This window comes from Anas acuta, chromosome 4 (assembly GCF_963932015.1).
Source record: "Anas acuta chromosome 4, bAnaAcu1.1, whole genome shotgun sequence".
Classification (NCBI taxonomy): domain Eukaryota; kingdom Metazoa; phylum Chordata; class Aves; order Anseriformes; family Anatidae; genus Anas; species Anas acuta.
This window is the reverse complement of record NC_088982.1, coordinates 43,018,179-43,045,710: the sequence shown is the minus strand read 5'-3', so window position 1 is coordinate 43,045,710 and position 27,532 is coordinate 43,018,179. Positions and strand designations below refer to the sequence as shown.

At 36.9% G+C, this 27,532-nt stretch overlaps 1 long non-coding RNA gene across 1 annotated transcript; it reads left to right on the top strand.

Moving 5' to 3' along the window:
• The first annotated feature begins 892 nt into the window (after positions 1–892).
• Positions 893–27,532, top strand: LOC137856048 (uncharacterized). The gene is made up of 3 exons (XR_011096158.1): positions 893–14,816; positions 21,062–21,226; positions 26,041–27,532. It is a non-coding gene; the product is annotated as an uncharacterized lncRNA (long non-coding RNA).

Here is a 27,532-nt window from a genome sequence, read left to right as displayed (position 1 = left end):
CCAAAGCTCAGAGCTGTGCAGTCCCAGATCAGGAGAAATTTGGATTCATCCTTTCCATTTTGAAACTAACCTTCTTTAATTATAATTAATGTTTTTTTGTTTGTTTTGTTTTGTTTTGTTTTGTTTTGTTTTGTTTTTAATTATTTGTTAAATGTGGATTCAAGCAAAAAGGAGTATAGAGAATGAAAGTGTCCTGAAACATTTTAGAAACAGAGATGACACTGGAAGTATGGATTAAGGGATGGGCAAGGAGAAATCAGGTTGAATTAGCAGTAATAAAATAAAATAAAAATAAAATAATAATAAAAAAAGGATAATAGGATGAAGGATATTGGGAACAGTTTTTACCTGACAATGCAGTAAAATGCTTGACCAAATTGAGTACTCTGGAAGACTCCTGCCTTCCCAAAGGTCTTATGAGTAAGGGGTTAAGAATGCAATTGGTAGGGAACAGAGAGCACGAGTCTAGATGGTTTTATGGGCTCTTTCTGAGGATTAATTTCTGAGAATTCTATACAACCAGATGGTGGGGAAATGGCTTCTTTGCTAACCATGGAAAAGACCACCATTGTACGAAATTAGAACCAGTGACACTTCTCTGATTTATTTTCTGCTGCTTATTTGAAGTCCAAAGTAGGAAGTGGAAAGGAAGGACCCAACTTTGCCTGCCTCTTTTCCATCTGCTATTTTGTCCCATAGAAGTTCTTGTGAGTAGGTGTAGAGTAGTCTCCAGTGCTATGCGATGCACAAATGAGCCAGGACAGGGAAGAACAAAAGTGACCCTCATACAATGCTGTCATGACTGAGACTCTGACAAACTATTTGGAGGGATGAAGTGTAAGAATTGATATGGAAGAAGGATTCTCAGAGGAGTATAAAGATTATAAGATAACAGCTTTTTGGTACCCAGAAGTAATATTTCCATGGCTATGTACCTATGGGAATACAGAGTATTCTTCCAGAGCTAATATCACTGTGAAGCTGGAGGATATAAGTAGCAAAGTTCATTTTATGACTTCCCTGATGCTAGCTTATTGGGCAGTCCTTATTTGTATGCCCTTTGAGGTTTACATACTATCTTCCCTCCCAGCTCAGACCATTAAGACCTCTCAGGAGCCTCATTTCATTTGGAATAAAAAATGAATGTCAACCTGGGTCTAAGGGCTAGTCTGAGGCAGAAGCAGTACATAACACCAAAGAAAGAGATCATCTAAAACCTGTAACATATGAACATATGAATCTTTCCAAAGTATCTGTAATTTACTAGATATAGTTTCAATTGCACATACGAAATTTCAGAAGTAAAAACTCTGGTATTGGTGAAAATTGTATTTACTATGAAATGTCATATTCATTCAAAATTGATTTCTACATGAGCTTGCAAGTGCACACACAGAAATGAAATTGTTCCTAGACCTGGGGGTAACGTAAGTAGTGTAAAAAAGGGTAAGTAAAAAAAGTGGTGTGAAAATATATACCTCTCAGTGTAGGAGCAATCTTGATTTTTGCAGCATTATTCTTGAAAAGCATGGCCACAGCAATTTAAAAAAAAAAATAAAAATATAAAAAAATGTAACTCATCACAGAGATATAATTTCTTGTTAGATATCCTATCCCTTGGTATGTTTTCTTTTTTTTTTTCCTTTTTTTTCTTTTCTGTAGAGACAGTTCAAATGTGCAAAGAGAAAAAAAAAGTATAAACTGAATTCTGAAGACTGTGACAGGTGAGATTCTGTTGAAAGTGTAGTGAAAAATGAAGACAGCAAGGACACTGAAGAATTCTAGTTTTTATTATCTCACTTGGACTAATGCACATTTCAGTTGCATGTAGTGCATAGCATATAAATGAGATACATTTGCAATAGACCAAAATGTAAGAAAAGCAACAAAACTCTTCTAACAGAGGATATGTAAGGCAGGCTTATCTGTACAGAATGCTCAGTAAAGTGTTCCTAAGGTAAAAAATATGTACAATTAGAAATCAACTTTTGTAAGCTGAAACACGGACTCCCCCAGAGTCCTGTTGGAAATCTGGATAGTTTTAAGATCTGTATAGCACTTGGGCATACAGGACATTTCCTTGCATATTCTGGAGTGTAACACCCTGGATCCCTATGAGATCCTGAACTGACAGGCCCAAGGGGCCCAAACGGATTCAGCAGCAAGTAAATTCCTGGTGCCATCAAAATCAGAGAAAGCTCCCTTTAGTCCTTCTCTTGAAGCAGCTCTGCTCAAAGGCCTGTGGTCAAGGTGTTGTGAGGTCCTGGGCAGAGTAGCAGGAGTAGTTTTGAAACCAACCAAATCAAGAATGAAAAATAAATGGAAATAAACACACTGGCAAGTGTTCCCACATAAATATAATGCAGTGCAGAGTAGGAGCAAGTGGTATAATGAATTGGAATAGGATAGCATTGGTTTGGCGAGTTCATGCAAATATCACAAAAAATATGAACAATGCTTATGTTATTGTCTTTATGTAGTTCTCATTGTTTCTGAATATGTACAGACCTCCAATAGGCTATTTTGTGGATTGTTCATAGCGAAAAGGAAACATGAAACAAGAGTTATGCAGCTGCAGAAATTCAAGCCAAAATGCTTCCTAAGAGGAAGCCAACTGCTTGGCATCATGACCCTGTAGACAGGAGGAGAGCTGAGTGATATATCTGCAAGATGAAGGGTACGTGTTTCTGACATGGTGATATTTTAAATCGGGAAGAAATTAAATCATTTAAAGTTGATAACTTTCCTTTTCTGTTTGTCTGTGTATGAGTCAAAGAAAGTGCCTGTGGATGAGGGGCAGCATGTTCTGCCCTCTGCGTACCAATTAATACAACTTCATTTAATTGTAATTCTGTTTCTATTAATTTTGGAAAGAATGCCAACCTTATGGTGTTTTTTTGGTAAGTTTGAGTTCTTGATGAGTTTGGTTCGCAACATAGTATTTTTATTGTCTTGTTGGAGGGCAGCCTTCTTCAGGGCTTGATTCTTCCTTCTCTATCCCATGGTGTGAAAGAAGAGTCTGCAAGGTTAACTCACAGATTCTAAGATTTTTTTTTTTTCCTTTTGCTACTTTTGAAACTTCATCTTACATTTGAATGGCTTGCTTTTTCAATGTATTCTGTCTCCAATAGTTGCATGTTGTTGTGAATGGAACAACAAACATCAGTGAACACCATAGCTCTCCTTCAACAGGTGATTAAGGCTTTGAAGCAAAGCATTGTTGTTTGTTCCTGTAACTTTTAAAATGCTATCTTATTTGAATTTGCATTTGTTTGAACTTAATTTGATATTGATAAGATCCAGATAATTAACTATAATGAACTGTTTATTCAAGATATCTAGCTGTTGCTTATTCTACTGGATATTACGTTGCAGATAGCTGCAACTGAACAATTCTTTTCTAGTTTACAATATTTAGTACATGAGTAATTATTCCAACATACATGCATAAGAGATTAAATGAATATAGGAACAATCTTTCCTGTGGCTAAATTTTTGTGTGGTAAATGTATCCTCATGTTAAGGACTTGATAGAATACATAAGGCACAGAACATGGTATATATTACTTGATCTTGGGTGGTCTAGTAGATCATTCCTACAGCTCAAAGCCCCTTGCCATTTAGTGAAGATACAATATAGTATTCTTCCATGACTATTTACATTCCCTTTTTTGCAGCAACTTCAAAGGCATACATTAGGCATTTCTTTCCTCTTGTCTTTTTTGATCTCCCTGAAGACAAATTTTACTATGGTGACAAAATATAATACAGTCCACTCATTCATTAGACACAGATCTTATTTACAGCAGTCTTATTTATTGTAGTGAGAAAGAGAGCATATTCCTCAGAAATGGTCATGGAAGAAAAATCAAAAAACATGACTAGCAAACTTAAAAAAAAAATAAAAATAAAAAATAAACTATTGCTTCTTTTATCTCACCAAGGCCTTTCTGCAGCTGGGGAAATGATTAAGAAGGCTCTGTAGAACAGAAAATCTGAGAAATCCTGTAAAATTCAATTTTATTATTTTAGAGGTTTCTGAGCAGTTATGTAGTCCTGTTGAAGCTCAATTATAATTCATCAGGAAGAGGCAAAGGAGAAAGATTTTAAATCTTCCTTGGAAATAGGAGTTACAGAGGGACTGGATATAGAATAAAGATAATGAGATCTTTCTGTCCCTTATATAGCCAGTGAAGATGCTTCATGTAATTCTTAAATGAGTACTTAGTTCTAACATATTTTAGATAAAGCTCCCCAAATTTCTCATTTGTAAAACCACTCTGAGTTTTCATGGAAGAAAAAACAGCAACAACAATGATGACTTATTCAAAACAAAATTAAAAGAACCCAAGAAACTGTGGGCATCATTTCAGTGATACGTGCTTCCATTTATAGTGTTTCCTTTGAGGATCTCAGCAGACATGAATCGAACTTCACAATGACTATGTCAAATATTTTGGATTATTTCTAGAACAATCACAACTATTTGCAGTCCGAAAATGCTGATTTGTCAAAAAGAGAATAATGTCTTACTCTGCTGGTCTTTGTAAAGATTTGTCTTGATAACATGGCATGTGTTGGACTGATAAAATGCATGTTTTGACTTTTCCAGCTGTCAAATAATATTATATCCCGATACAGGATATGTAGGAATGATGGAAGTTCAACAGAGGGTAAGAAAAAAGGTTTTGACCCTCATGAAAGCAGACACTCAATTTTTAAAAGTTTATTTCATATAGGTCATGTTTTGATAATGAAAATTCTCAGAAATTGAATTTTGTAGCAACTTAAAATTATTGACCTTTTATTATAGTTCAGGAAGAATAGAAAATGCTTTTTCATTTATGTATTTATTTTGTAACCTTTCATGAACTGAAAGATTTTGAATTTTAGCAAAGGTAATTATGATATCAAATTTTCAGAGCTTCAAGTGTTCTGTAAGTACTACTGCATATGTTAAAATTTAAACACAAAATTGCCCAATCTGCAATGGACAAGCTTGTGATCTTAATTTGTAATATATCTGCAGAACAGGGATTTTACAAAAAAAAAAAAAAAAAAGGAAAAAAATAGAAAAAAACTTTCCATCTGAGACACCAGTATTTCCTGGTATGTTTTTCCACTTGCATATAAACCATGCATCCAACATATCAACTATTCCCCCTCACCCCCAGGCTTAGGAACACAGAACCCTGAACACACTGACACGGCCGATCAAGTTGATAAAGTGGATATACATACTCTGTTCTTCATTAAAACTAGCTATTTTAGATATGCTGTACTGAATTAAAATATTCAGGGAAATACTTAATATATTGCTATGGAAAACTGACCAGTACGGATAGGAGTTTATTTAACGCAAACCAGTGGAGAACTGAAAAATGTCCTATTTGAAATCTCATTCATAATAAAACCAAGTGAAAATATTTGTAAATACAATTTCCATACTATCCTGTGAACTAGCAATACTAGCAATATATTTTTTGTATACATACCTATATATAGCAGTACATGCTCTTATACTTCAAAGATAGCTCCTGTATATCTAAAATTAAAAAAAACGCTTGTTTTGTAGCTAGATCAAAGTTTTGTGACAGAATGGGCAATAGCTAAACGGCACTCATGATAGGGAAGATAGCTTCATATAAAGCAGGAAACAGCTCTGGTCAGACATTTGAGAATGTATTAAAAAGGGATGTTACTGAAGCAGGTAGGGATAAGGGGGGAAGAAAAGGCAGGTAAAGTAAAAAGAGAAAGGAAACCATCATCGCAACTTACTTGTACTTTAAGGCATCTTGATAGACAAAATAAAGAGAAAACAATGCTAATCTACAAGGTCAGCAAGTACAGAGGGAAGGGTAAGGTATGTGCACAGATGCAAAATTGGCTTAAACATTGAAGACAGAGGGTAATTGTGAACTTCAGAAAGAGAAATGCAACTAATGGACCTCTACATGGGTAATCATTAAGGATGATTCTGTTCAGTTTTTGTGTCAGTGAGCTAGAAGAAGTAATGCAGCTCGCTGACAGAGGAGCTGGAGTGAAAGACCAGTTATCAAGTGAAAAAAAGCATTTGAATTGACTTAGACTAGAAACGATGTGGTTTAGAGCAGAGCTGAGACTATTAGTGACAGAAATGAAATACATGCATCAAGCAGATGTGCAATAGAAAACACTAATAAAGAGAAGGATCTCAATGAAGTTATCTAGAATAGAAATTTTGTTTATTAGATTCTCAAGTTAAACTGAGAAAATTACCATAAATATAAGTTAAAATACTATTTGCCAGAAGACAGATATTACTGAATATTCAAACAAATCTCTGAATGCATGTTACAAATATATTTATGTAAATATATCCACAGTAGAAAAACACTCCAACTGTAAAAGGTAAATACCAACCAGCCCAAAACTTGAAAGAGAATTAATCCTCTTTCATTTTCTTATTAATAGTGATTGAATGTGGTACTGTGTACCTTCAAGGCAGATACAAGGACCCAAAAAGAGGAAATGACAACTGTTTTTTTCTTGTACTAATACATTGGGTTATCATTACATAACACAAACTAATCGATTAGATGATTTTGTAGTTCTTGTGCTTTTATTTTTTTGCTATTATCCATAAATATTTTCTTGTTACATGTTTTGTGAAACAGTTATAAATGCAAAAAAAAGGTTACAAACTTTCAAAAATTGAAAGTTATACGAACCATGCTTTCACTATTTAGGTATGTGTGAAAGTAATGTATTTTGATGATGATTTTAAAGGAACTTAAAACATAAATATGGTGTCTCATTAATCTACATTTATATAAACAAATTTAACATACATTATTCGCATTATATAATTGCTGCATAAGAGCATATAATTTCCCTTATCCTGGAAGCTTCTAAATCATGATAGAATTTTTCTGTACTGAAAACTGCTCTTGGCTAAAATCTTTTCTTTTCAAATACATAAGCTGAAAATTGTTTTACTTGTTGACCTGTGAGCCAAGTTCCCCAAAGCCTGATGCAAATTAAAATGGTTGAGTTATAAATATCTCTGAAACTAGGTTTATAATGGAAACACAACCAGATCCTCGACTACAGCAGTACTCATGGGGGCTGTTAGGGCAGTTTATAGAGCTATCAGCGCCAAACTATAAGTTAATGAGGAGGAGCAATTGACTGTAATAAAGCACCCCTAAACAAGAAGAGAGCATTAAAAAATGCAGGCACTGAAAATTCCTGTTGGGCTTTCCATTAGCTATATCCCTGTATAAAGTTGCTTCTTTCATCATTTTGCTTCTGGAAAATATTGTCTTTACTTCTTATATTTTCATATTCTGAATTCAGTACGTACACTTTTATAGACCTGAGGAAGAGGTGTGTGTGAAACTAAAAGTCAGAAGCCAGTTGTCAGAAAGCAATTTACTATTCTCCTCTCTTCTCAGCCTTCCCTCTGTTCTCTTTATTATTACATGACTGGGAATGCGCCATAGGATGACAGCAAGATAAAATTAGATATGGCTCCATTTGACTTTTGCACCTTTTCACATCAATCCTCTCCTGCAAGTTTTATTGTTAACATTTTAACATGGCACAGAGTACAGGTGTCTGTGGCAGGCAATCAGTGCTTGAGAAAGATGCACTTAAAGACATGGCTTTGTTAATGTTAGGGTATAGGGGCAACGTGGAGTAGGGAGACAATTGCCATTATTCTAGTCATACAAATGTATCACTAAGTAAATTTAATGCATACTATGACTATCATTATAAAGCCAGCATTAACTGTAGAAGAGATAACAGAAAGATTTTTCTCAGTTCACATATGATTGGTGATAGCAAGGAGAGAGAAGGTTTTTTATTTTCCAGACAGAAATCATGGTACTCCATTTTTGTAAAAGCAATTAAAAGATTGAGGCTGAGTGAAACTCATCAGCAAATAATGCTGTTGAAGGTAAACATGAACACCTTTGAAATCACCTTGGTTGTTTTTTTTGCATTGGGATGTATGTGTTGCAGGAAGCATTAAATAAATTCTCTGTCTTGGATTGAGATGAATGAAGCAAATGATGAAGTAATCCCCTCAATATATTTGTGTTGTTGTTTTTTTTTTTTTTTTCCTTCTTTTTGGCTATGTGCTGTCTCTTTTCTGAACTGCATACATACACTTCTTAGCGAGAGTAATAAAGAGATAATTTAGACAATATGCATGCTATATAAAAAGATGCATACAGTATTCCTGTGTCTGGCTTAAATTAGTGAGTGGTTTAAGAATGTAAAATAATTCATTATGTGTAACTGCATCTCCTCTCAAACTCTGTTATATGAAATGCAGTAGCATAATGAACCCTTTTAAAATTAAAACTCCCTTTGGGGTCCCCTAAGCCCGTGCTTCCTACCTGTCACCTTCACTTGCAGAATTGCTGCCACCTCAGTTTTCTATGTCTGCTTAGCCTTGAGTGATGGTAAACTGGAAAGTGAAGGGTAAAGCTGATGGGAGAATGGCTATGCTTTTCTGCAGTTTTGCTCTAGACCGCAACAAAATCCCAAAGTTTCACAGCGTGGAAACTGACATCCCCTTTGACAAAATGGGGTTGCACTGAAATCCATTTTCTCCAGTCTAGTCCAAGACAGTTCATTGTGGCCTCCTTTCCTGTGCATAGGGAATGGAAAGTGAAAATACAGAAAATAAGCAGTCTCCATTTCTTCAGATTTGTTTGATCAGATGCTTCCCGTTCCTAAGCTAAGAATGAGACAACAGGTTTAAACTTTAAAAATGCAGACAACAGGATAGCTTCAGTGGTGCTCCCAAGCTATGTCCTGCTATATTTTTGCATTTATGGGAAACCCATTAACTTGGTGTTTCATCAGTGTGACTACTACTATTCTACATTACACTGGAAGACCTGGAAGTGGAGATTGCTCTACACCCATGACTACAAAAGTGGACCATTGCTCTCTCCAGAAACTGGTATGTCCTGCTGATGTTGCCTGCAAAGCAACAGGGGCCACTTTCCTCAGCTTCTTGTGCCCCTTTCAGGTGAGGAGCTACAGTCTGCTGAGGGTTTAAGGCACCATTTTGGAGGAGCACAAAGGGCTGGAGAGAGAGGATGGGACATGACTGGGAAGAAGGAGGAATCTCCCTGCATGTCTCCTGCCTCACCACTGTTGTTAATAAGGATACTTGTACTGCAGCAAGAGACAGGGTACCAGGCAGTCCTGCTGCAAGCCTGGACCTGTGCATGTTGTGGCTCCAGTGGCCAAACTGGTTATATGCTAGTGATACATAACATGCTATATTGGATACTGTATGCAAAACTCATAAAGATAAGGAACTTGACTTAATTCAAGTACCATTTTTATCATGTTGTGTCTATAGTTAATCTAGCAGAGCAAGACAGAAGACCCTTAAACTTTAATGCAGATTCATTTGATTTTGAATCCTACAATTGTTTGTATAATACTGAGGAAAGAGAAAAATAATCCTTCAGCATGTCTGCTGGGCTCTTCAGGCACAACATGTTCATAGACTTACTATATATACTTTGTATCCTGCATAATTGCAGTGGAGAAAAAAAAAAAAAAAAAAAAAAAGAAAAAATTGCACACTCAAACTTAATTGAATTCAGAAAACTCTAATATGTCAGGTCACAGAAGGCATGTACACATTTAAATAGGACTGCTGCTTTGGAAACCAAGTAGCTCTGAAGTACAGCTACATGTTGGCTCCTAACTCCATGCAGCTCCATTAGGTAATGTTTTAAATATAAAACCACTTAATGATGAATGTTCATAAATGAAAAATGCACATTCCCCATAATACGTTTATCAAACAGCAGTGCCCACATATTTTTAGCACACACATAAAAAAATCACATTAATCCATATTGTTGTGAAACTCCTGATCTGCCCTTGAAAGTCTGTTCTAGGATTTTAAATAATCAGTCTAACAAGGGAACCTTTTTATTTTATAAGTTCCTGCTTTTTCTAATAGATACCTAACAAAGCAGAGGAGGAATGAATGTGAAATGGCTTAGGTTTGAGGTGTTTAATACCAACAAAAAATTTCTTCACCTCGAGCTGTATGACTAACTGTTAAGAGATCTTAATTCCCTTAAAGAAATTAAGTGTTGAATTGACAAAGGCATGCCGATTACAGAGCCATAATGTCCACAGCAGCAGAAGAGGCAGAACGTATTCTCAGTAAGAGACCACTGTTATTAAATACACTGTCACAGAAAATTAGGCCAAAAGCAGATCACGTTTATAGAGGCAGCATAGCAAGGCACACTCTTTTAAATTAGACTGTCCTCGTGCACTCCACAGAGTTTGTTCTGTACTGGAGTTTAATTTAATTCAATGCAAATCGTACTGTAGTCAACCTTTTGGCTTCCACCATCTTTTCTCCCATGTTTGCATGTTATGGAGACTATTTTTAAAGTTAATTAGCTTATCCAAAATAAAGCAGAGAAAGATGCAAATCCCAAACTAACATTTGAAAGCACTATAATGTGAAACTGACTATACAATGGTAGCTGTTAATTTTCTCCTATAGAATCTGCTTTTCTAAGAAAAGGAAAGTAAAGGATTCACAAGAAAATTATTTTGAAGTCTTCATTTACATAAATCCCTTAAAACTAATTTCTTCCCCTCTAAAAATGAAGTAGTAAATATTGAAATGAAGCATTACATAATGGGAAAGGAAGCAAGTAGAGAACAGTAGAAACATGAGTGCTGAGTGGAATGATTCTGGAAGTGAAGTGGAATTGAAAGGACAAATCTTGACCAGCAAGTCAACGTCTGCCATCAGGATTTCATGTGGTCTCCATCATGTAGGCTTCCTGCTCCACGGGAACAACCTTTGTGCTTATTAAATATAAAGAAAATCTAGACAAGAAGACAAAATTACTTAAGAAACATCTTCAAGAATGGTACGGAATCCATGACACATGATCCACTTAATAGGAGCTGGCAAAACAGGAAATATACATTATTGTTGATGATCATCATATGAGTAGTACTTACACACCATAGCCAGGGATGGTGACCTCTGTGATGGGTACTGTGCAACCACCCTGAAGTAGCCACTTCTTGTATCCAAAGATTTATTACCTCAGGAAACAAAACAGGGCTAGACCAGGAGCAAAACCATAGATAAACCTAAATTACTGCAGGGCAAAAGGTAACTGAAGCATCCCAAACCTCAGCTAAGAGCCAAGTCATGAGCAGCTCTCTCTGGGGAATTCTGTTTCTGTGTATCTACCTGTCCTATGGGTGTAAGACAAACATACCATTGCCAAAAGCAGACTTCCTACCTCTCACATGCCAAACCCAAATACTGTAGGGTTGAGCCAGACATACTGTAAGTGGAAAAGAAGCCAGCTATAAGGATCTTCAAGGTCAGGAGGAATTACACTGAATAATGGTGTCCCTAATGCCATAATGAACATTTATGTTCAGTTTTATTATCTCAGTCCCAGCCAGTTGCCTCCTAGAGCTGGTGTATGTGAACAGGGGAAACATAAGATGACATTCATCTTAAGAGAGCTGGAGATGAATGCTCACTCTAGTTGAAACTGCTGTGAAATAAAAGTGACAGTTTGAAAATTTCAGTCAACAAGCAGTTGTCCATGGTTTGTCATGTAACATGTATCAAGTCTGGCTCTGCGCAGACCTGTCCTACATCTGATACTGAAAAAAGGTTTTTATTTCCTGCTGGAATAACAAAATACATTATTAAACTTTCAAAATACTTTTGAGGGAGTAAAAACTTTGTAGTATAGGATTAGGAATCAAAGAGTTCTTGTCAAATTATATAAATGGTCTGAAATACAATGAGATGCATTTCAGTAAAGATGAGTGATAAGTATTCTACTTAAATAGGCATAATCAACCACACACAATTACGGGGAGTAATGATGTGGTAGGCAGTAACTCTGCAAAAAAAAATATCTGATGGATTGCAAACTCAACATAAGTAAAATAACCAATAGTTATGGTTGGAATAAAACAAGTTTCATGCTGAAACATGTAACTAGGAGTGCCACAGACATAAAACACAAAGTAATCCTTCATCTTTTCTCTTCACTGATGAAATCTATGTCCAGCCTGAGACATTGCTTCCCAGGAAAAATGTAAACCAATACAGAGATCCCAGAAGAAATCATCAGAAATCATCATCAAAAAATGATGCTGCATGTAAGGAGGGGAATGCCCTGAACAACTCAAACCTCCTGCAAGGTGGAGAAAAGTATCCTGCACGTCATTTGTGATTCTCTTGCTCCTTAGTATTTAGCAGTTTGTCTTTCACGTCACTTAACAAGCTTATATAGGCTTCTGTGAGTTGCATTGGGCTAAATCCCTACCAGTCACATTACTCCAATCTGTGCAACTTATGTTCCTGAGACTTACCACACTCCAATTGTTCTGCACATTGCACTATGCCAAATACTGCTAGGTTGCTTTATATCAAGATTTTTTAACTTGAGACTATTTTTGGTTTCTTGAATAATGCCCAGGGAATATGGATCACTTGCATTCATGGGCAGGCTGCTTGTGTACATTTATTAATCACATTAAAAAAAAAATAAAATAGTGACAACAAAACACTTCTGAATCTTGTCAACTTCACCTGGCATTTACAGAGAAAAGCCCAGATGTGCTGGGAAAAATATGGCTGAGTGGCAAGCTAGTGTGTCTTAAAAACAGAAGTGCAAGTTTCTTCAAATGTGTACAATTTTCCATTGATTTTCTGGCAAATATCTGTACTATTCTCATTTCAAAACACCAAATGGCTCACACCAGACAAAGTATAATGAGCTAAAAATGTTTTCCATTTTGGGTAATATACCATTTTGATCAACAATTTGGCTAGAAAAGAAACAAAATGTGAAGATGCAACTTCCTTTTGCATTTTCTGTAAATCAAAAGCAAGGGAAAAAAATGTGTTGGTTTTTGTGTATTTGTTTGTTTTTGCTTTTGCTTTTAAACAGAAAAAGAACACACACTCAGCAATTGACTTTGGAATACTAAGTATAATATTTTGAAATACATCTAAAATATTTTTTAAAAAATCATATTCATAGAATTTTGAAGACTAATTAACACCTGGCCTCTGTTTGGAGCTAAAAAACAGGCAGTCCAGAAAATATAAAGTGCGGTTGTAATCTGTAGTACTCATGGATCCAAATTCAGCATTTCACACCTGGAACAGTTGCTCTGTCAACAAGAAATGTATGGCTCATCTCCCTTAAATATGCAACTTAGATGTCTGTTTTTATGATGGGGTCATTCTAGAATCTTTCTAGTTAGTTGAAGGGGTAGGTACATCTGGAGAAAAATTCATCTTCCCCTAACCATCTAACTTTCAAATGAATGCTTCTTATGATTATTATTATGTTTGCTAGATGTTGAAATAAATAATGCCTGTTTCTTCCACTGGGTATGCAAGCAGTCTAGACAACTACATGGTTCTTGATGTCTATATTCCAGACACCTGAAGTGTTGAAGATAAAACCCAGCCAGGACAATGCAAGTGAACAAACCCACTGGAGTGCTAATGTGTACTAGATCAGAGCCTTATTATACTCTGGATAGATCACCCAACAAATCACATATTCCTTCCCACCATTTTAGATAGTTACAGTTAAATGATGGTGACTATCTCTGAATGATGTGACCTAAATTTTATCTACACCTACAGTTGCAAAATTAAAGTAGCCCACTGGAAAAGAAACTAGACACTGGCATCACTCTGAGCTGCAAGCTGTAAAACAAACCCTCAGCATTAGATAGCTCTTGATGACTCCCTTGTGCAGAGCAAAGTAATAGTGACTGCTCTAGACAAGTGGTTTCAGAATTTTAAAAACAATCAGGTAAATATTCCACTTACTCAGTGTCCGCTAGCACAGGGATAATTGCTAGTAGCTGCAATAAGTTGAGGAGTTATAGTAGATAATTCAATGTGCTATACAAATATACGTGTTCTTCTATTATTCATACCATGACATTTGTTGGTTGTCTCAGGAGTAGCAAGTGAAGCTCCTACCGGTTCATGAATTACTTGAATTATACATGGTTATGGGTAGGCACTCACCATGTACAAACTGGTTTTGAATCATGCATTTCCTGAGGGCAATATTTCTCATGGTAACTAGCAAACTTTTTAGGTCTTCCAGAGCCTGCTGTGTATTAGTAAATTACTACTGTGGCAGTGATCCTAGCAAGCATGCTTTCTGGTAAATGTGAGAGATAATGAATGTATAAATGTCGGTAGATGGGAATCAGCATTTGTAATTTTTCACATTCAATAAGCTATCTATAAAACTACTAAGCAACTATCTGCAGTTCAATTGTCACTATAAATAGCTGTCCACAAGAGGGAGGTGGCAGTAGATCATATTTTTTAAGTTTGGAACTGTATAATCATATCATAACTAACAGTCCTGTTATGTTCTCAGTTTTAGGCTTTTGTTTCTAAGTACCTCTTCAGTGTTTTTAGTTGTTCTTTTGTATGGGCAGTTCTACCCATTTATAACGGAAATGTGCATACAAACACATTGGTACACATTCACTGTGTAAATACAACACATTAGCTTTACCAAAAGACAAGCCTTTTCTGAAAAGATTAATAAAGACAAATTTTTCTTGTTAAAAAAAAAAAAAAAAGAAAAGAAAAAAAGAAAAAAAGAAAAAAAAAATGAAACTAAACAAAAAAAACCTTTATTTTCCCAGAATCCCAGAATCCATTTTTACACCAGTAAAAGCTGAAGGGAAGCTCAAACATTGTGAAGTCTAATGCTGTTCATGGAACATTTCAGATTACTGAGGTAACAAACTTTAATTTTTTGTTAATGTTTTAAAAAAATGTAATGTCATGATGCAGATATCCTGTTCAAACCTTGGTGCAGGAAATGGAGATCCTGCTTTGTCCTGGCTTGGGCAGCAGATTAGCTACAATAGGAGCCCCAGCAAGATGTGAGCATGGAGTGGGGCTGGTACCAGGGCTGCCATGAGGCACTACCTGAGGGAGCCAGCCCACCGGCAGGCATCATCCATTACTTCTCTGTCAAGGCTTTTAATCCCTATGTCAAAACTAAAACCTAAATACTTGTGTTTGGTAGGAAACAAAAGCACCAGCAAGCTTCATTCCTCTGGCAAAATGAAGGAGGTCTGTATAAAGTGTTTGCTCTGCTGGGCAGGAAGTATTCTCTGTGTTTTCTAAGCTGGATAAGTACAAGTGCCTTAACACTATGCACTTAGCACTCATGTCTGCAACATCTAGAAGTTTCTTATGAAGCTTGCTGAGTTGAAGACATGCGGTGAGCTAAGTAAATGTCTTTCACTGTCCCCCACCAAAAACATAATGTGAGTAAACATGCTGTCAGGGAAGTTGGGAATCAGTAAAAGGCATTAGATCTTTTTCACCCTGTGAAAGCAGATTTACTTATTACATCTATTTTCTAGTGTTTTGTCCAAGTGCAGCCTAAAATTCTGAAGTACCAGCACTTCTGCCTTCTGCTTCGTAAAATGAGTTAGATAAACCTCATAGTCAGGATGCGTCTCTTGAATTTCAGGTATAATTCATGCTGTTTTTCACTTCATTCTTTGTAACAAAACAACATAATATCTAATGCACTCCTGCACTGCTTTATTCTTTGCTTACCTAAATCAATCCCTACAGTGAAAGTTTAGGAGTCTTGTTAATAAGAAGGCATTGTAAGGATTTTTTATCACATTAGTTCTTAAGATAGAACTGCATTTAAATACTTTATTATTATTATTTTTTAAAGGATGTAATGATAAAGGAACATGTCACCACTTGTTGGTGATAAGTACAGAAACTTGCTAAACTTCCTTTATTTGATAGGCATTGAGATAGAAGTTAATATCTATTATAAGACATTTCTCTAATTTGTGTAAAAGTAAATAACTATTGAAACCATCTCAGGAAAGAAAAAAAAAAAGTCACAGAAACACAACTTGTAGACTTTCTGCATGTTTTATTTGCAGGCTGTGAATTTTATGGCCATAAACTTTGAAAGCATTTTGTATTTGTACTTCCTATTCCTAGTCTCAACAATTGCACTCTGCAAGACTTTCTTTACTCCTGTTCTACCAAGAAAAAAAGGGTTCATTCAGCCCAACACACCAAACACGGCTCCAGAGTAGTAGTCTCCAGTGACTCCAGTGCCCCTCCAGCGCCCCCTATTTTAGTGATCTCTTTTTCTCATTTTGTTTGCTGACTCCACATTCTAATTGTGCCTTGCTGAGCAAAAAAAAAAATAAAAAAATCACAGAATGACAGAATGGTTGAGGTCAAAGGAACCTCTGGAGGTTGTCTGGTCCAACAACCCGCTGCTCAAGCAGGGACACCTAGAATAGGGTGCCCAGGACCATGTCTAGGAATCTTTTGAAGATCTCCAAGGAGGGAGATTCCACAACCTCTGTGGGCAGCCTGTGCCTGTGATCCTCACAATGAAAGTGTTTCCTGATGTTTAGCAGGAAACTCCCGTCTTTCAGCTTTTTCCCACTGCTGCTTGTCTTATCATCAGGCACCACTGAAAGAGCCTGTCTCTGCCCTCATTGCACCCCCCCCCCCCCCCCTTCAGGTATTAATAAGCATTGATAAGATTCCCCTGCACCTTCTATTTTCCAGTCTTCCCTCATAGGAGAAATGCTCCTGTCCCTTTATCACCATTGTGGCCCTTTGCTCCACCACTTCTTGGAGCTGGGAAGGCAGACCAGAGCCTGAGAAACTGCAGTTCAGGGCAGCAGAGCTTCACCCCAGGCAAACTGGGCACTTCTGCAGATGACCCCACATGTCCATGCAGCAGAACCCCGCTCCACACCTACTCTTATCCTACGTTAGCTTGCTTTAAATCTGTGCACAGACCTTTTAATTAGGTACAAAACTAGATACTAGGTGAACTAAGTAAGCCCTGAAGTAGTAAGTAGAAGGCTGGTTGTCATGTTACACCTCTAAGACCTGTGCATAATTCTAGATTATTTTTATAGCTTAATTTATGGCTACATGTTACAGCAGGAAACTGTGAGGGCTCCTGTTTGGATGCTATTTTGAAAGTATGGGCATACATGACTGACACATGCCTAAGTAGTCAGTGTAGTCTTCTTCAGTAGTGAATATGTTTGAAGTGAGCAGGTTGCACTTGGAAACCTTATGGTTAGTTTTATTTGTCTCAAATTCAACAGTGAATGGTAGTTATCCCTAAAGAAAGTCAGCAGCTGCTAACTGTAAGTAGGTGGGGGTTAGTGAGCTTAAGAGCAGTAATTAATGTCCCCAGGATAACCATTTTAGGATGCTTTAAGTCTGTTACTGTTATGTCAATAAATCCTAATAATAGCAAAAATGAACCAGTTGAGAAGGCATTATTATCTTTTTTTTTTTTTTTTTTTTTGTCATTCATAAAAGACATGAGTAGCTGCTTGCTCTGCTGTGATCCTTACTAGCATTAAGGAAGCCCCAGGCTGTAGGAATGCCAGCCCACTCACCTTTTAGAAGCACAGTGCCCCAGAGAAGTGGGCTGGTAACATTCTACAAAATTTTAATGTAGTATAATAAAGAAAAAATACAAGAAAACAGGAACTTGTAACATCTTGTACAACATTCACTTCATCCTTTGCACTTTTTTCATTGTTTATGTGTACCTGGCAGGAAGACAAGTATTTCAGAGCCAGTATTTTCGTACACTGAAGTTGTGTAGCCTTACTTCCATTACACAAATTTTTGCTAGTTTGGCGGTATATTAATAGAAGATCTTCATCTATTAAAAGGTATTTTAAGCAATACATTTATTTCATATGTGTTTGTGTTTGTATGCACCTGATTTTTCATGGGGTTCATCTACTTAGTTTACAAAGGTGTATCTATGAGTGTATGTCACTGAGCTCTGTAGATAGTACTGTAAAAGAAATGCTCAGTAGCAAATAATACAAATCATTGTGTATTTTATAGAGACGTGCTTCTGTTGGCTGGTTACTATGGATACTTTTTCTTGTGGGTATTTGTTATTTATAACTTCAGTATTGCATCTCATTATAATTTTGCTTTTAGTTTTTATAACTTTTTAATAACAGGGAAAGAAATCATTAGGAGTACTTGTAAATGTGTTGGTGAAGCTTTCCCAAATTCACTATAAGCAAGTACAAACTTTATTGTAAAATAGATCTCAAATTATAAAAAAGAAAAAAAAGTGTAGATGGAATGCATATATATACTCACAGCAGGACTTTAAAAAAAAACAAATCCTAATAGCGGGTGAAAATCCAACAGCTCTGCTCTGGAAAGGCCTTGGTGAGCTGACTGTCACTTCCACACTTTCTATCTTCTAGCTGGCAGGACTTCATATAGGAAAATAAGGAAGATGTCTTCCAAAAGTAAAATCTAAATGCTTCTCTGTTATAGTTAGCATCAAACCACATTAATTCCTCTACTATTCATTGTGATAATGATATTAATCAAGCTGCTCCCTGGATACTCATGTAGATGTAGTATGTAATTCTATGGAAGCTCCACTGTAATTTAGTATGAATTAATGTTCACTTATAGCAAAGTGTTATGGGAAAAATATATTTGTGGACTTTACGTAGGATCCTATTCTTCTACTGTGAAAGAGGCCAAGCAGATGAAGCATGAGCCTGAATAGACGTTGGGTGTAATGAGTAGATGCAGTTGCATGTAGAGTGCACTTAACAATCTCACAGTGTAAAAATGCAAGGCACTCAGAGCTGTTATATTTTCAATGGCTTCATCAAGAAAATGTTGAGAGACACTGGTATTGTGGTTAGGATTAATGGAATCCCTCAGTGTCCTCATTAAATTTAATAAACCTGTGCAACAGGAATAATAATAACACTTCACATGTGTATAGCGCTGCTCCTTTTGTCAAGGATCTCCAAGCACGTTACGAGCACTTGTGAATGGAGCATCACCATCCACCTCTGTGGAGAGGCTCTCCTCTTCCTGCCACAGACGATATCCTCTCCTGGGAGATGCCTCAGCACAGGGTCCTACAGGAGTTCTGGACAGGCTTTACTGTTTTGTTCTGATACCTTCAGAAATTATATTCAGTGGTTGCCTAAGACCCTAGTACTATGTGTTAGGACTAATTTATTTTTTTTAACATTCTATTTTTATTTTTAAGAATATCTACATTTATCTACAGCTTGTCCATTTACAGTACCATTATCCCAAAACTTATTTCATGTTTTTAATTGTATTACAGACAAATTTATACTGCTCAAACTCTTCTTTACCTCACTGGGACAGTTTGATTAAGTAGCCATGCAGCCTATTGTCCTGGAATACTCATTTTAGAAAAAGGTTTCTCTTCTTATTTTTGGTAGATTTCCAGTGGCACAGAGATCTTGTTGACTTGTGGTCTGTCTCATCAGATCAACCTATGTGTAAATGCTCAGAATTTCTAAAAGTTTCTTCAGCTGTTCTGCAGCAATCATGACTTCTCCTCCTACATAAAACCTAAGCTGTCCACAGCTCTAGGATTTCCCTTCATCTGGTGAAAAAGGATCACTGATTTTTAAAATGTGCTTCAGATTCTCAGCTACTGTTATGCCATTTGTTAACACCCTCCTCCTTTACTAACAGTCCAGCTCTCTTCTACTTTAGTCATCTTTGCCTAAGATGTGGATGATGTGAAGCCACTCACTTTCCCACTCATTCAGACTAGGAGAATGACCAGGAAATTCTTTTTAACAGGAGACTGACTGCCTGGCCAGGGTATGGCAGATCTGCTGGGAGCTAGTTAATCTGTCATTTTCTCTTTGCGTGCTGTGTATCTGGTCCTTTGATGGTTGCTGAGAAAGTTATGAAAAATGAATAGAAGGGAGAGAACTTAGGGATTCTCTTTTTTCTCCCTGAAGCTATAGATTCGTGCTTTGCTTTGGCTGCTGAGGACTATGTCCATACCCTTATTTAGAAGGAAGAAAACTGACCATGTTACTATTAGAGAGGACAGGACTTCTGAGCTCCTGTGGACAAAGGATATTACAAAACCCTCCTTGAGAGGCAACACTTTCAAGGTTGTCCCATTCCTCCTTAGCCCTTTTAATAACACAGACTAATTCTGTTCCTTTTCTGTCATGCTTACCTGATTCATTACTCTTGCTAGACGCCTTCTGTCTTTCAGACTGCCAGTCAAATGCACATGCTCCTGCTCTTTCTACCTCACACAAACAAGTTTTACTATTAATTAGATTTGCCTTCCAGCCCAACTGTTCACAATCCAGTAAACAGAGAAACGTCCAACAAAGAAGACAGGAAAGGGTGGGAAGCTGGGAGATCCATCTCCAAGTTTTGCTCCCAGGTCAATATCTTTCCTTACTTAATTATGCTCTGTAAAGTTCTTTGAAATCATTGGATTAAAAGAACTGTGCAAGTATATGGTGCAGTTAATTATATTGCATTTGTAATCAGGCCATAAAAGAAAAACCCTTGAACCACAGCTACATTGTTCCAGGCACCGCAGTCCGTGGACTTCTTCCTTTCAATTTTGTTCCATGACAGCCAGCGGTAATAGGTTCTCACTGTATCCAAAACTCCTGCAGTCTTTTTCAGCCTGTCCTGGCCAGTAGCCCATCAGCTGTTCTACAAACAAACATATATTTCATTCTGTATTTATTTCTTCCTTCTTTTTTGTCCCACTGTGCAAGCAATTATCTATTGAATCCTTAATAAGCCAATCTAGTCCAGCCCACATGACTATTTTGCTTCTAATCAATTTATTCAGCTCACATAGAGGGATTTATCATATTTACAATATCACAGCTATTTGTGTGGGAGTTATGAAAGGTAAGGAGTAATTTTAGGGAAAGAAAATCCAGTTGTAGGTTTTTGCTGTTTTTTGTTGAGCTCCAGTATGCGGGGGTTCGTGCCTCCGCTTGGGAGGGGAAATTCTGGATTTCAGTCAGCAGAGTTCAGATCCACCAAGGGAGAAACAGAAATGTATAATTAAACAAGCAGCAAATTACTTGGAAAAAAGGAGTCAGACTTTTGCAAACTGTCTTTTTTTTTTTTTTTTTTTTTTTTTTTTTCCAGAAGCATTTTCTTAAGTTTTACCATTGTTCTCTAAACCTTGAAGATGGACTTCACCCCCATCTGTTATCACTTTAAAGTGAATTTATTATCACAAGGGAAGAAAACACAAAAGGCTCAGTGAATCTGGTTAAAGAAGAACCTGTGCAGGATGGATATTTATGCAAGGTGACTTTTAAACCTACTGTAAAAATCTTAAATTTAAACATGACTTTTAAATCCACTGCTGTAGCCTCAAGTCCCCACAAGGTGTGCACGTGGTTTGGTCTCCACATTTCCTGGGCTTCGTGTCCCTCACTGCATGTGCTTGGCGAACACTTTTGGATCCAGGCAACCATCCAGCTCTACTTGAGATTTGACTGCAAATCAAACTAATAACTTCCTTGGCCTGCAGGGAAAAAATAATAATAATTAAAAAAAAAAAATAATAATGCCTTCTCAACTGGTTCATTTTTGCTATTATTAGGATTTATTGACATTACAGTAGTATTAGGAGGCCCAGCTGAGGCTCCTGCATTGAACTTCTTCCCCAGCTGCCCCAAATCCCCACCCTTCTCCCTGATATTTCTGTTTCATAAATGGTATGACTCAGACTTGAGTACAATGTGCATGGTGTTATTCCAATACACGATGGCACTATTCTTACCCTGCCATAAAAATAAAGCCTATGCAGAAACAAGGCAGGGTCTGTAGAAGCAAGTAACACTTGTAAGAAATTTCAAACTATATTTTCTGTATGAATTGCAGTACATGAAAGGGTTAATTTCATGTTGACTCATGAGAAAGGTATGAGCTGCTAAGACTTGTACATTAAGAGGCTTGGTTTCTGCTGTAGCTGCAGCATGTGAGCTGCAACACATGCTTTGTTTCATTTCAGAGTGAAAAATTCTCCTCTTAGAGTTTTGAGAGGAAAATGTTTTCTTCACAGGCACTTTTATGCTAATTCAAGTGTTCTTTCTTCAGATACACACACGTAAATCAAGTTTCCAGAAAGACAGTCTGCACCAATACCAGTGTTAAAACATACCTGGATTATTATTATTTGTTGTTCTTCTTCTTCTTTTTAAAAATTTCAGTATATTTTATTCTTCATCTAGATCCTGGGCTCTCCAGAAGGGTATAATCCAGAAGGGATTAGTTCCAGCAAATAGCACAGATGAAAGCTGGTATCCAGTATCTGCAAGGGTTTAAATCAAATACAAATGCAGTCACTGAAGATTAAATCCAACCTTGCAAGTGCAAAATGGATGGAATTTGCATCTTTCAGGGTAAACTCTGGAAAACCACTAGGCCTGTCATTCATTAGAAAAATCTCAGTTATAACATTACATATTTATAGCACAGTGGTTGCATTGAACAATATTTATTGTTAGTTCCCCTTTTAGGGCTAAACCTGATCCAATGCAGTTTACTGCCTTTCTTCTGGTATAGAGAATGAAATGCCATCTGTGTCACCATACTTGATCATGCCTTTTGATAGAGGGTTGCTGACCATCACTGCTTTGCCCAGATTGAGCTTCTGAATAGTGGCCAGACTCCTCCCGGGGCAGATGTTGCTCTTAATCTTTTTCTGGGGCACATGGGCAGAAGATCCAGAAAAGTGCCATCCATCTGTTTTTGCATTTCCCAATTACTTGAATTTGCAGTAACGTAGCTTGTCAGTGCTGTCACCCATAAGACACATTCTCTTATAATTGAGTACTGCACCGTCTCAGCAGGCTTCTGAGCAATATTTTTTGATGGAGTAGAGTTCAAAGAAAGATCTAAAGTCTGTGAAGAGGGAGAGGCCCATACATGGCATCTATTTCTCTGTGCCTGTCTCCTCCCATAGAGATTTAGACAAAATCTTCTGTATGATAATGTTTTCTTCCAACTTTTTTCCACGCTGTTCCTCATACAGCTTCAGGCTAAACTTTTATTAATTAAAAAGGGCTTCCAAAAAGCAGGAAAAATTCCTAGAAGACAGGAGGGGTGAAACTAAGGCAAAGAGTTTTGAGAACTGCTGGAAACAAATAACACAGACAGAAAAGAGGGAGAAGCAAGCTCTCAGTAGTGTTAAAGCAGGGAAGAAAGAAATCAGGGTTGAGGAGGACATTGATTCCAACAAGCCGTGTTTTCTTGACAGAGGTGGTGCTGTTCTTCACCTTTAGGTAAGCCTAGCTTGTATTAAACAACCTAATTATTCTTGCTTAATAGTCACAGCTCTCTAGTCCAGATCTGAGGCTCGTTTTGACTGCAGTTTGCTGCTCTCTCCAGGCTCATTTGCTGCAGACCATGGCTCTACACCTTGACGATATACCAATGAGCCTTTTGACCTTCTCAGCCTCATCGTAGATGCCCAGACAATGGCTGTTCTGCACAAAAGAGAGCTGAGAGATGTAGGGAGCTGAGAGGTATGCATGCTGGGGACTCTGTAAAGCTCTTGGTAATTTGAGCCCCATAGGGTGCAAGTACTTACCACAGTGAGGCTGAGTCACCAGAAGAGGTTCAGAAATCCATAGTTTTAATCTGAGGAGTGCAATATATAAAAAATAAATAAATATATATATATAAGTCTTAATGAATGGCTGCTTTGAGTATGGATTATACATTGCTAGCAATATGCCAGTGTTTATAGCACATCATTAGCCTGTTAGAGATGTAGTGATTGAACTTTTGTGTTTGTTTCAAAAGTGCCACAGTACAACATTTTAGTCTTTCTGCTGCAGTAACCACTGGTTGTTACAAATCCCTTCATGAATGCATTATGGAAAACTGGGGCAGAGTTCTTCACCAGCTAGCCAAGTGCATGCCTGCTGGGGCTTTGTACTAGGAAGCAGTGAATAATGTTTTTAAAGCCAAAGTACAGTAGAAACCCATTTTATGCATACAAGCATGTTGCACAAAAATAATTCGGATTGAAGTTCCCTGCTGGTATGTGAAATTTATATCGTTCTACAATGCAAAGTTTATTTTTCAGGTGTTCCTTTAAGTGGGCTCATTCTTGTATCACATTTCACCTGTTAGTGTCCTCAAAATAACTTAGCTCAGTACGTTTATTATTTTGTTGAGTATTCATGTAAAAAAGGCATCATTGTACTTCCCTCTATGGTCTAGTGCACAAAATAATATTCTCAAAGGATACAGTACACATTTAATTCTGCCCTGCTTTACTCATTGGTATTATTGCAGGGAAAAAAAATCATCCTGCTTGATACCCTATGACATGGCTATTAGAGGCAGCACTTCACAACATGGCACTGATGTTGTGACCTCTCTAAAGGGGTTGGGACCTATGCATTCTTGGCAAAGCAAAAATGTAACACGAGGCTGTAAATAATTACATTATGAGAGAAGTTTGTTAGTTTATTTGGTAATTATGAATATAAGGTACAGTTTAGAATACAGATCATACAATAAGTAGTGAAATGCTCCATTGTTATATTAGTAGCATTGGGATAACCTTTGTAAAAATTAGTTCACATAACTATTTGTTTGAAGCTATTTGTACTTAGAAACAATGAAAAAAATGCAATATTTTAACACTATTGCCTATAAAACATGTATCTGGTTGAATGCTAGAAAAAGCAAAGAACTTGGTGCTTTGTGGCTCCTTTTCATTCTTGGGTCAGTCTAAAATTGGAAAGAGTGACTATTCCTTGCTAATAACTTTTACCATGTTGTTCTTCTTCCATTTCACTACTCCATGTGCTTTATCTCCTGCCCTCCAACAGAAAAAGAAAATGGCAAAATAAAATATAAATAAAAAAGGAAAGGGAACAAATCAATAGAAGATAAGGCATTGTATTATGGAAAGGTAAAGACAGCAAAGCAAAGGGAATGGAAAAGTAGGAGAAAGAAAGAAGAATAAGGAAAAAGGAGTGATATTTTCCAAAGAAAATGGGAGCAATACCATAAAAACGTCTGAAAACAAGTAACCCCATAACAGCCTATTATTAATATTTAAATAACTCACCTAATTGTTTTGTCATCTCAGTATAGGAATCTTATAACTATATTTATATTAGACATACCTATTATCTTCTTTTTACAGGAAATAATGAATGGAAACCTTGAGGAGACCAATGCAAGTTCTTGGCCACTAAATAAATAAAATGACTAAAAGCATAAGTGCAGATAAGCAGACACAGGTGCAGTAACAGCTAGGCATCACACCATTAACTTTTAGATTACAATCTAGAATTAGCTCTGCCCTCTTTTTTTTAGAGGGGTCTGAAAACCAGCATCAGTTTTCCAGCCCTTGGAGCAGCATCCCTCTACCACTTTTGATGCTCTAGAAGCATTGCCCTCATCACTACAGATAGGGTGAGAATACATTTTGGCTTTGAGATGGAGCTGGTATTTCAGAGCATGGTTGCCAGAGACTTGCTGATCCAGGTGGTTCATTTGAGTCCTTATCTATAATGGGTATCCTAAATATTTATCTATGTTTTGAATCAAGATGAAACCACCTCACTGTGCACCTAGCTGAGGTCACCATGACATTAATTACAGTACAGGAAAGAACTTTATGCTTTGTTTATTTATTTAAAGAAAAGCAGCTGGATACAAAAAAGTTGTAATTCCATCAGTAATTAGGTCTGGAGCTGCAAATTACATTTCAACATTCAACACAAACAACATATATATACATACACATAACAAGTCGGTTCCTGTACTGTGCCTAGATATGTTGCAAACACAGAAATGGATCATCTTGGAAATGCATGTTTGGCAGTGCTTTCACTTGTAAGACTTGATGGCAGCTGGAGATAAAGCATGCTGGATATACTGGTCAAGATAAAAAGATATAGGGGTAGATGATACAAACAGATTGTAAGAGATGTGCCAGATGCTGTTTATGACTGTAAGCCCCTCCATACACACAACCTGTCTTGTCTGTCTCCTTTTAACATTTTCTTAACTAGCTCTGGATTAGTTAAAAATCACTTCTTTAGCCAAGTCACTGAGTTAACAAAATTATTATTACTTTTCCAACACAGGTATCATGGATATATTGATATCATATTTTACAATTGAAGATGTGGATATTTGCTTCTGGCATTACAATATTTGCTTTACAATTATGACACTTGCAGGAAATGAGGAGAAATTGGAAAACCACAATTTAAGTGTAAAAAGAGAGGAATAAAGAAATTGAGACATCTTCTACTGCTGACAGACAAGGACTACTTGGAAAATCTACATTATAGCTGCGCAAATCTGGATCCCAAAAGATGATGTAATGCAGGGTTTGGCCTGAGACTTTTCAAAAGCTTGAATGAGCTGAAAAGCTAGATGTATTTATTCAGCAGTACACAGTGTAGTTCTCCAAGTTATTCTAAAATCTGTGCTACCTGGGTACAGTAAGAGACGTTAGTAGCAGAGCAGGGATAGATGCCAGTAAGTTTTGCAATTGCAATTTCTCCAGAGGCCCCACATCTTTGTCACTGACCATAAGTGAGCATTTCATACTCTTTTTCTATCATTCCTGCTAAAGGCAGACTTGAGTCAGGAGTGTGGAGAAAGCTGGTTGCTGATTAACCTGTTTGACCTGTCACCTAAGAGACTTGTGATATAAAATATTGCTTGAGCTTTTAAAACAAATAACTGTAATTTCCATTTAATTGATTTTTGACCTTGCACTGCTATTATTCAATGGTAATTTACCTGAGCATAGAAGAACAGCAGCTGCATACAAACTGTTAAGAAAGATGCTGTAAAAAAGATATGTGTACCAGAGAAAGACTGCATTTATTACAGGCTAGCTTACATTTGTGCAGTAGCCAGTTGAATACCGTTTCCTTTTCCTGTGATGTAATTATCAAAGGCAACATAATTCACAAGGAAAACTTTGAGAAACATATGGAAGTCTGTGCTATGCAAACAATAAAAATCCTTGTTTGAAAGCAGTTCTATTGCTTTGTTTAGGACTGTTTTTTATTATTTATTATAAGACCCAGGAGCGTGCTTAGGATTTTACAGAACAAAAAGGAATTGCAGGTCCCGGCCCTGAGCAGCACACAGCCCAGGAGAATGAAGACAGGATTAATGCATAGGAGGCCAAATTCTGTTCTTTGTTCAAAACAACCACAGTTTAAGAATGAGGTGGCTCAAATTCTGTCCTGGATATTCAACCCATGATTTTGGATCTGAGGAAAAAATCCTATTAACCATTCATCATAATCTGGATGTCTTAATGATCTGAGTATGTCTTTTTAGGTAGATTACAGGGTATACAGTAACAATGATTATCACTGTTACTACTATCCACAGTAACAATAATCTGTATTGCAGCCTTGCATAGAGACTCACATAGGAGAGATTGTTTTTTACCATTGTACACAAGCTGCTATAATATGTGGTGAATTGCCTTCTTCTTAATTATGGTGTAAAGAGAGATTGACTTTTGCAAAATAAACAGTAGAAGAAAGGAGGAGAAGCTGAGCAGTTCTGGTCTTGAGTTTCTATTCCTCCAGGCACAGAACAGCAGTC